The following is a 10000-nucleotide window of genomic DNA, read 5'->3' as shown; positions in this document are numbered from 1 at the left end:
AAAGGCTGCATGTACTGCCTATATTTTGAGGGAAACGCACTGTCCATTATTTGATTTGATCAGGGCAGGGGCAGCACACACAAACTGCATTTAGTCCAATAACAATCCAAGATATTATTAGGGTGATAAATAAAAGGCAGTTGCTCCATGACACAAGAGCACGCTCTACTGGGACAAAAGCTTACAGCACCTGGTATTCCCAGGCAGTCTCCCATCAAGTACTAACCTGGAGCCGACCCTGCTTAGCTTCGAGATCAGACGAGATCGGGCTATTCAGGCTGGTATGGCCGTAGCGAGAAACAACTCTTGGTACACTATATAAAGTCAATGTGTCACTCACTCTGAAAGGGACACAGAAACGTATTCACTTTGTGACACAAACTGAAGAAGCTCAACCCTTGTTACATTTCCAATATATATATATATATATATATATATATATTGTATATATATATATATTTGAGTCTTGTGGGGGGAAGAGGACATATCCTATGTTGATTTATGACAAGTTCATTGACTAGGGCCCTATAAAATAGGCGTTGCGGACCGAATCACGGAATCCAGACATTAAACCGAAATTCAACAATATTCAAACATTTATTGAACTTAGTAAGAAATCAACTAAATCTATTCAACTTGTTAGAAAACACATTAATTTCCCAAGTCAATCATAAGACATGAACAAAATGCATCAGTGATTCGTATTTCCATGAACTTTCTGGCACAGGAATGCCCCTGTCTGTGTGCATGTGTGCGGTGCGCGCGTATGTCTACACTTTGTGTAGCCGTTAGCGATGATGCTAATGATAACCTTCTTCTGGTAGGAAGGAATGGCTTTCCCCAAAACCTTCGCAAGTAAATGTTAACTACAAAGTAGTCTATGCCTGCCTGGCAGAATTATACCGTGATCATTTGCATCACTCCAGTGGCCATTTGTTCTACAGCAACACCGCTTAACCAAACAAAGGTCTCTTCCTGGTGCACGCTTGCATTTAAGGTAACTACACCCCAAAATCTAAATGTCTTACATTTTTCCCAGACCTCACAAATGGTCACCTGATGGGGTTTAAACATTGTTGTGGACATAGAACATCCAATTGTGCTGTTTTGCTATTAAAAAGGTGTACTTTTGAGAGCGAAAACCTGCCAAAAACAGGGACAAACGGTCAACGGGGAAATCTAAATGGAGAAAAGGGAACTTGGGAATTAACGGAATCAGGCAAAACATTGAAGGGATTTTATAGTGCCCTAATGGACTACAGACATTGACTGTCTCCTATACTAAAAACAAAGGCTGCATGTACTGCCTATATTTTGAGGGAAACGCACTGTCCATTATTTGATTTGATCAGGGCAGGGCAGCACACACAAACTGCATTTAGTCCAATAACAATCCATGATATTATTAGGGTGATAAATAAAAGGCAGTTGCTCCATGACACAAGAGCACGCTCTACTGGGACAAAAAGCTTACAGCACCTGGTATTCCCAGGCTGTCTCCCATCCAAGTACTAACCAGGCACGACCCTGCTTAGCTTCCGAGATCGGACGAGATCGGGCGTATTCAGGCTGGTATGGCCATAAGCGAGGGAACAACTCTTGGTACACTATATAAAGTCAATGTGTCACTCACTCTGAAAGGGACACAGAAACGTATCCACTTTGTGACACAAACTGAAGAAGCTCAACCCTTACATTTCAATATATTTTTTATTTTATATATATATATATATATATATATATATATATATATATATTTGAGTCTTGTTGGGGGGAAGAGGGCATATCCTATGTTGATTTATGACAAGTTCATTGACTAGGGCCCTATAAAATGGCGTTGCGGACGAATCACGAATCCAGACATTAAACCGAAATGCAACAATATTCAAACATTTATTGAACTTAGTAAGAAATCAACTAAATCTATTCAACTTGTTAGAAAACACATTCATTTGCCCAAGTCAATCATAAGGCATGAACAAAATGCATCAGTGATTCGTATTTCCATGAACTTTCTGAACGGCACAGGAATGCCCCTGTCTGTGTGCATGTGTGCGGTGCGCGCGTATATCTACACTTTGTGTAGCCGTTAGCGATGATGCTAATGATAACCTTCTTCTGGTAGGAAGGAATGGCTTTCCCCAAAACCTTCGCAAGTAAATGTTAACTACAAAGTAGCCTATGCCTGCCTGGCAGAATTATACCGTGATCATTTGCATCACTCCAGTGGCCATTTGTTCTACAGAAACACCGCTTAACCAAACAAAGGTCTCTTCCTGGTGCACGCTTGCATTTAAGGGTAACTACACCCCAAAATCTAAATGTCTTACATTTTTCCCAGACCTCACAATTGGTCATCTGATAGGGTTTAAACATTGTTGTGGACATAGAACATCCAATTGTGCTGTTTTGCTATTAAAAAGGGTTACTTTTGAGAGCGAAAACCTGCCAAAACAGGGACAAACGGTCAACGGGGAAATCTAAACGGAGAAAAGGGAACTTGGGAATTAACGGAATCAGGCAAAACATTGAAGGGATTTTATAGTGCCCTAATGGACTACAGACATTGACTGTCTCCTAGACTAAAAACAAAGGCTGCATGTACTGCCTATATTTTGAGGGAAACGCAATGTCCATTATTTGATTTGATCAGGGCAGGGCAGCACACAGAAACTGCATTTAGTCCAATAACAATCCATGATATTATTAGGGTGATAAATAAAAGGCAGTTAGCTCCATGACACAAAGAGCACGCTCTACTGGGACAAAAGCTTACAGCACCTGGTATTCCCAGGCTGTCTCCCATCCAAGTACTAACCCAGGCCCGACCCTGCTTAGCTTCCGAGATCGGACGAGATCGGGCGTATTCAGGCTGGTATGGCCGTAAGCAGAAAAACTCTTGTACACTATATAAAGTCAATTGTCACTCACTCTGAAAGGGACACAAAACGTATCCCGACTTTGTGACACAAACTGAAGAACTCAACCCTTGCTTACATTTCCAATATATATATATATATATATATATATATATATATATATATATATATATATATATATATTATATTTTTCTTTTGGTCTTGTGGGGGTTAGAAGAGGGCATATCCTATGTTGATTTATGACAAGTTCATTGACTAGGCCCTATAACATAGGCGTTGCGGACCGAATCACGGAATCCAGACATTAAACCGAAATTCAACAATATTCAAACATTTATTGAACTTAGTAAGAAATCAACTAAATCTATTCAACTTGTTAGAAAACACATTCATTTGCCCAAGTCAATCATAAGAAATGAACAAAATGCATCAGTGATTCGTATTTCCATGAACTTTCTGAAGCGGCATAGGAATGCCCCTGTCTGTGTGCATGTGTGCAGCGCCGGAAAGATGGCTCCTTTTACACCCTCTAACCAATTTACTATTATGTGTTTTTCGTTATTTGTAATTTATTTTTACATAATGTTTCTGCCATCGTCTCTTATACCCTTCTGGATATCACGTTCTCCTCGCGTTGGGCGAAACTTTTTTTCCAGCTTGAGATATCTCCTACAAGCCCAATCCCGTCATTCGCGTGAGGAGGATGTATGCAGATCCGGGTGCTTATGAGATCCGCGAAATATACTGCCTCTCCCATCAATCCTATTAGCTAACGTTCAAGCTTTTAGAATAAAATGGGCGATTTAAGATTACGGTTATCCTACCAGCGGGACATTAAAACTGTAATATCTTATGTTTCCCGGAGGTCTGGCTGAACAACAATGACAACATTCAGCTAGCAGCTATACGCTTCATCGGCAGGACAGAGCGGCAGACTCTGTAAGACAAGGGGCGGCAGTCTGTGTATATTTGTAAACAACAGCTGGTGCACAAAATCAAATACTAATTTTTGCTTCGCTGAGGTAAGTATCTTATATAGCTTAACACTATTTACCAAGAGAGTTTTCATCTATATTTTTCTGTCTATTTACCACCACAAACCAATGCCTGGCATTAAGATTGCACTGAATGAGTTGTACAAAGGCCATTAATCAACAGGAAACGCTCATCCAGATGCAGCCCCTCCTAGTACCTTTATGCAGGAACTTAATCCGTTCTACCTCATTTCTACCAGCATGTTAAATGTGCAACCAGAAAAAAACTGTAACCACCTTTACTCCACACACAGAGCGCATACAAAGCTCTCCCTCGCCCTCCATTTGGCAAATCTCACCATAACTCTATCCTCCTGATTCCTGCTTATAATCAAAAACTGAAGCAGGAAGCACCAGTGATTCCTATAAAAAAAGTGGTCAGATCAATGCTAAGCTCACGGGACTGTTTTGCTAGCACAGACTGCAGACATGTTCGGGATTCTTCAGCATTGAGTTACACCACATCAGTCACTGGCTTCATCAATAAGTCATCGATCTGTCTCCCCACATACTCATACCCCAACCAGAAGCCATGGATTACAGGAAACATCCGCACTAGCTAAAGTAAGCTCTTTCACGCACTCTAACCCCTATAAAAATCCCGCTATGACCTCCGACACCATCAAACGGCAAAGAGTCAATACAGGTCTAAGATTGAATCATACTACACTGGCTCTATGCTCGTCGATCTGGCAGAGACTTGAAAACTATTACAACTACAAGGGAAGCACATGCCTTGAGCTGCCCAGTACACAAGCCTACCAGGCCCAGGCTAAACCACTTCTATACTCGCTTTGGGGCAAAGCAACACTGAAGCATGCATGAGAGCACCAGCTGTTCGGGGCGACTATGTGATCACGCTCTCCGTAGCCGATGTGATAAGACTTTTAAGCGGGTCAACATTCACAAGGCCTTGCCAGCCGGCCAGACGGATTACCAGGATGTGTACTCCGAGCATGTGCTGACCAACTGTCAAGATCTCTTCACTACATTTTCAACATATCCCTGACTGAGTCTTAATACCACATGTTTCAAGCAGATCCACCATTCCTTTCCCAAAACTCTAAATAACCTCCTAAATACTACCGACCGTAGCACTGTCTGTACCATGAAGTGCTTTAAAACTGGTCATGCTCACATCAACAGCATAATCCCAAAACCCCAGACCCACTCCAGTTTGCATACCGCCCACAACAGATCCACAGATATCAAATCTCTTCCCTCCACACTTCCCCTCCTTCCCACCTACAAACACCTACGTGAAATACTATTCTTCACTACAGCTCACATTCAACACCATGTCCCTCTAACTCATCCCTAAGCTAAGGATCTGGGACTACCACCTCCCTCTGCAACTGATCCTGACTTCCTGCCGCCCCCAGTGGTAAGGGTAGAGTAACACCATCTCCACACTGATCCTCCGGGCCCCCTCTCGTCTATCCCCCTCCTTACTCTCTGTTCTACTCATAGCCACGACTCAACACCATCATTAAGTTTGCCACACACACATGTAGGCCCTGATCACCACAACGATCCTATGGAGGTCAGAGATCTGGCCGTGTGGTGCCAACACACCTCTCCCTCAGCCTGACCAAACAGGAGCTATCTGACTAAAAAAGAGGACTGAGCACGCCCCCCATTCTCATCGGGGGCTGTAGTGAACAGGTTGAGAGCTTCAAGTTCCTTGGTGTCCACACACGAACTATCATGTCCAAACACACCAAGACAGTCGTAGAACCACACAAAGCCTATTCCCCCTCAGGAGACTAAAAAGATTTGGCATGGGTCCTCAGATCCTCAAAAAAATTCTACGCTGCACCATCACATCCTTCTGGTTGCATCACCCTGTATGCAATTTGCAGCCTCTGACGCAAGCACTACAGGGGGTAGTGCTACGCCCAGTACATCACTGGGGCAAAGCTCCCTGCCATCCAGACCTCTATACCTGTCAGAGGAAGGCCCTCAAAATTGTCAAACTCCAGCCACCCTATCATAACTTCTTCTCTCTGCTACCCTGGCAACTAGTGCCAAGTCTATCCAAAAACTTCTCCAGCTTTTACCCCCAAACCATAACTCCCTATCTTTACTCCCCCACTCCCATCTTTTCTTGCTACTCTGTTAAATATATATGCATAGTCCCTTTAACTCTACCCACATTACATATTACCTCAACTACCTCAACTCGTCCCCCCTTACTATACACTACCCCCCTGTATATATAGCCTCCCTACTGGTCACTTTATTTTACTGTATATATAGCCTCCCCTACTGTCACTTTATTTTACTTCTGCTCTTTTTCCTCAACACTTTTTTTTGTTGTTGTTTTATTCTTACTTTTTTGTTTAAAATAAATGCACTGTTGGTTAGGGCTTAATAAGCATTTCACTGTAATTCTACCTGTTTATTTGCGCATGTACCAATAAATTTATTTATTTATTATCTATATCTTCTTCTTAGTAAGAGATGCTTTCCCAAAACCTTAAATAAATGTTAACTACAAAGTAGCCTATGCCTGCCTGGCAAGAATTATACCCGTGATCTTTCATCCCTCCGTCATTGTTCTCACCACCTTACTCTCTTCCTGTCTCGCTTGCATTTAAGTAACTACACCCCCAAAAATCTAAATGTCTTACATTTTTCCCAACCTCACAAATGGTCACCTGATGGGTTTAAACATTGTTGTGGACATAGAGCATCCAATCTGTGCTGTTTTCTATCAATTTACTTTTACAAAACCTGCCAAAAGCAGGGACAGGTACGAGAAATCTAAACGAGAAAAGGGACTTGGAATTAACAATCCAAAACATTGAGGGGAATTTTACTAGTGCCTAATGGACTACAGACATTGACTGTCTCCTAACTAAAAACAAAACTGCATTACTGCCTATATTTTGAGGAAGCTCACTGTCCATTATTTGATTTGATCGGCGGCCACACACAAACTCTTTAATCCAATAACAATCCATATATTATTAATTTATAAAAAAGGCAGTTGCTCCATACCGGCACGCTCTACTGGCAAGCTTACGCACCTGTATTCCCAGGCGTCTCCCATCCAATACCTACACAGGCCCGACCTGCTTATCTTCCAGATCCATCGGTATTCGCTTATCGGCCTAAGCGAGGAACAACTCTTGTACACTATATAAAGATCAATGTGTCACTCACTCTGAAAGGGACACAGAAACTATCCACTTTCTACACAACTGAAAATCAACCTTGTTACATTTCCAATATATATATATATATATATATATATATATATATATATATATATATATATATATCTATTATTATATTTTCTTGTGGGGGGAAGAGGGCATATCCTATGTTGATTTTACAAGTTCATTACTAGGGCCTATAAAATGGTTCCACAATCAATCCACATTATCTTTACAATATTCAACCATTTATTGAACTTAGTAAAAATCCTAAATCTATCAATTGTTAAAAACACTTCATTTGCCCAATTCATCAAGACATGAACAAAATGCATCAGTGATTACTATTTCCATAACTTTCTGACGTCTCAGGAATGCCCCTGTCTGTGTGCATGTGTGCTGTGCTATTCTACACTTTGTGTAGCGTTACAATCATGCTAATGATAACCTTCTTCTGGTAGGGAGGAATGCTTTCCCCAAAACCTTCGCAATAAATTTAACTACAAAGTAGCCTATGCTGCCTGGCAGAATTATCCTATATTTCATCACTCCAGTCCATTTGTTCTACAGCAACACCCTTAACCAAACAGGTCTCTTCCTGGTCCTTGCATTTAAGTAACTCCCAAAATCTATTTAAATTTTTCCCAGACCTCACAAATGGTCACCTGATGTTTAAACATTGTTGTGACACTAAACATCAATTGTGCTGTTTTGCTATTAAAAAGGTGTACTTTTGAGACACCTGCCAAAACAGGGACAACGGTCATCGGAAATCTAAATGGAGAAAGGGACTTGAATTAATCAGGCAAAACATTGAAGGGAATTTATAGTGCCCTAATGACTACAGACATTGACTGTCTCCTAACTAAAAACAAAGGCTGCATTACTGCCTATATTTTGAGAAAACGCTCTGTCCATTATTTGATTTATCGGGCAGGGCAGCACACACAAAACTCATTTAGTCCAATAACAATCCAATATATGGTGATAAATAAAGGCAGTTGCTCCATACACAGCCACGCTCTGCAGGTACACAAGATTCGCACCTGGTATTCCCGGGGTCTCCCATCCATAATCACCGTCCCATCCTGCTTAACTTCCAAGATCGGTCTAGATGGTCGTATTCAGGCTGTATTGCCTAGCGAGGAACAACTCTTGTTACACTATATAAAGTCAATGTTCACTCACTCTGAAAGGGACCAAACGTCATCCACTTCTTAACACAAACTGAAGAAGCTCAACCCTTGCTTACATTTCCAATATATATATATATATTATATATATATATATATATATATATATTTTTCTTGTTGTCATATCCTATTTATTTATACAAGTTCTTATCGGCCCTAAAAATAGGCGTTGCGACCAATCACAATCCAGACATTAAACGAATGCAACAATATTCAAACATTTATTAACTTAGTAAAAAATCAACTAAATCTATTCCTGTTAAACATTAATTTGCCCAAGTCAATCATAAACATGAACAAAATGCATCAGTGATTTATTTCCATACTTTCTGAAACGGCACAAATCCCCTGTCTGTGTGCATGTGTGCGGATGCGTCGTTTCTCACTTTGTCACCTTAGCGATGATGCTAATATCCTTCTTCTGTAGGAAGGAATCTTTCCCCAAAACCTTCGCAATAATGTTAACTACAAAGTAGCCTATGCCTGCCTGCAGTTATCTATCATTTGCATCGCTCCAGTGGCCATTTGTTCTACCCCCCACACGGTCTCTTCCTGGTGCGCTTGCATTTAGGGTCTACACCCCAAAATCTAAATGTCTTACATTTTTCCCAACCCTCACAAAGGTCACCTGATAAGGTTTAAACATTGTTGTGACATAAACATCCAATTGTGCTGTTTTGCTATTAAAAAGGTGTACTTTTGAGAGCAAAACCTGCCAAAACGGGACAAGCTCAAAATCTAAACGGAGAAAGGAACTTGGGAATTACGAATCAGGCCAAAACATTGAAGGGATTTTATAGTTCCCCTAATGACTACAGACATTACTGTCTCCTAACTAAAAACGGCTGCATGCACATGCTCTATATGTTGAGAAACGCACTGTCCATTATTTGATTTGATCAGGGCAGGGCAGCACACACTAAACTATTTATCCAATAACAATCCATGTATTATTAGGGTGATAAATAACGTTGCTCCATACACAAGCCCGCTCTACTGGGACAAAACTACCATGTATTCGCAGGCGGTCTCCCATCAATACTGACCAGGCCCCCTGCTTACTTCCAAGATCCGAGATCGCGTATTCAGGCTTATGGCTAAGCAGGAACACTCTTGGTTCACTATATAAATCAATGTGTCACTCACTCTAAAGGGACACAGAATATCCCTTTGTACCAAAACTATCCACTTTGTGACACAAACTAAAAGCTCAACCTTCTTACATTTCCAATATATATATATATATATATATATATATATATAAATATATATTATATATTTGTCTGTGGGGAGAGGGGCATATCCTATGTTGATTGATGACAAGTTCATTGACTAGGGCCCTATAAAATAGGCGTTGCGACCAATCAATCCAATTAAACGAAATTCAACAATATTCACATTTATTAACTTATATCAAATCTAAAATCTATTCAACTTGTTAAAAACCATTAATTTGCCCAAGTCGTCATAAACATAACAAAATGCATCAGTGATTACTATTTCCATAACTTTCTGAAGCGCACAGAATCCTGTCTGTTCATTTCTGCCTATGTCTACACTTTTTAGCCTATTCTTTTGAGGCGAAAACCTGCCAAAACGGACACGTCAACAGGGGAAATCTAACGGAGAAAGGGACTTGGGATGACGGAATCAGGCAAAACATTGAAGGAATTTTATAGTCACCTAATACTCAACATTACTGTCTCCTAACAAACGGCATATGCATGCACACA

At 40.7% G+C, this 10000-nt stretch overlaps 2 non-coding genes across 2 annotated transcripts; both read right to left on the bottom strand.

Moving 5' to 3' along the window:
• Positions 1 to 1467: 1467 nt before the first annotated feature.
• LOC123489718 lies at positions 1468 to 1586 on the bottom strand. Its single transcript, XR_006660611.1, has one exon. It is a non-coding gene; the product is annotated as a 5S ribosomal RNA (ribosomal RNA).
• Positions 1587 to 2769: 1183 nt separating this feature from the next.
• LOC123489717 lies at positions 2770 to 2889 on the bottom strand. Its single transcript, XR_006660610.1, has one exon. It is a non-coding gene; the product is annotated as a 5S ribosomal RNA (ribosomal RNA).
• Positions 2890 to 10000: the final 7111 nt, after the last annotated feature.

Source organism: Coregonus clupeaformis, unplaced genomic scaffold (genome assembly GCF_020615455.1).
Source record: "Coregonus clupeaformis isolate EN_2021a unplaced genomic scaffold, ASM2061545v1 scaf3221, whole genome shotgun sequence".
Lineage (NCBI taxonomy): Eukaryota > Metazoa > Chordata > Actinopteri > Salmoniformes > Salmonidae > Coregonus > Coregonus clupeaformis.
Note: the sequence above shows the minus strand (reverse complement) of the source record. Positions and strands in the feature narration are given on the sequence as shown.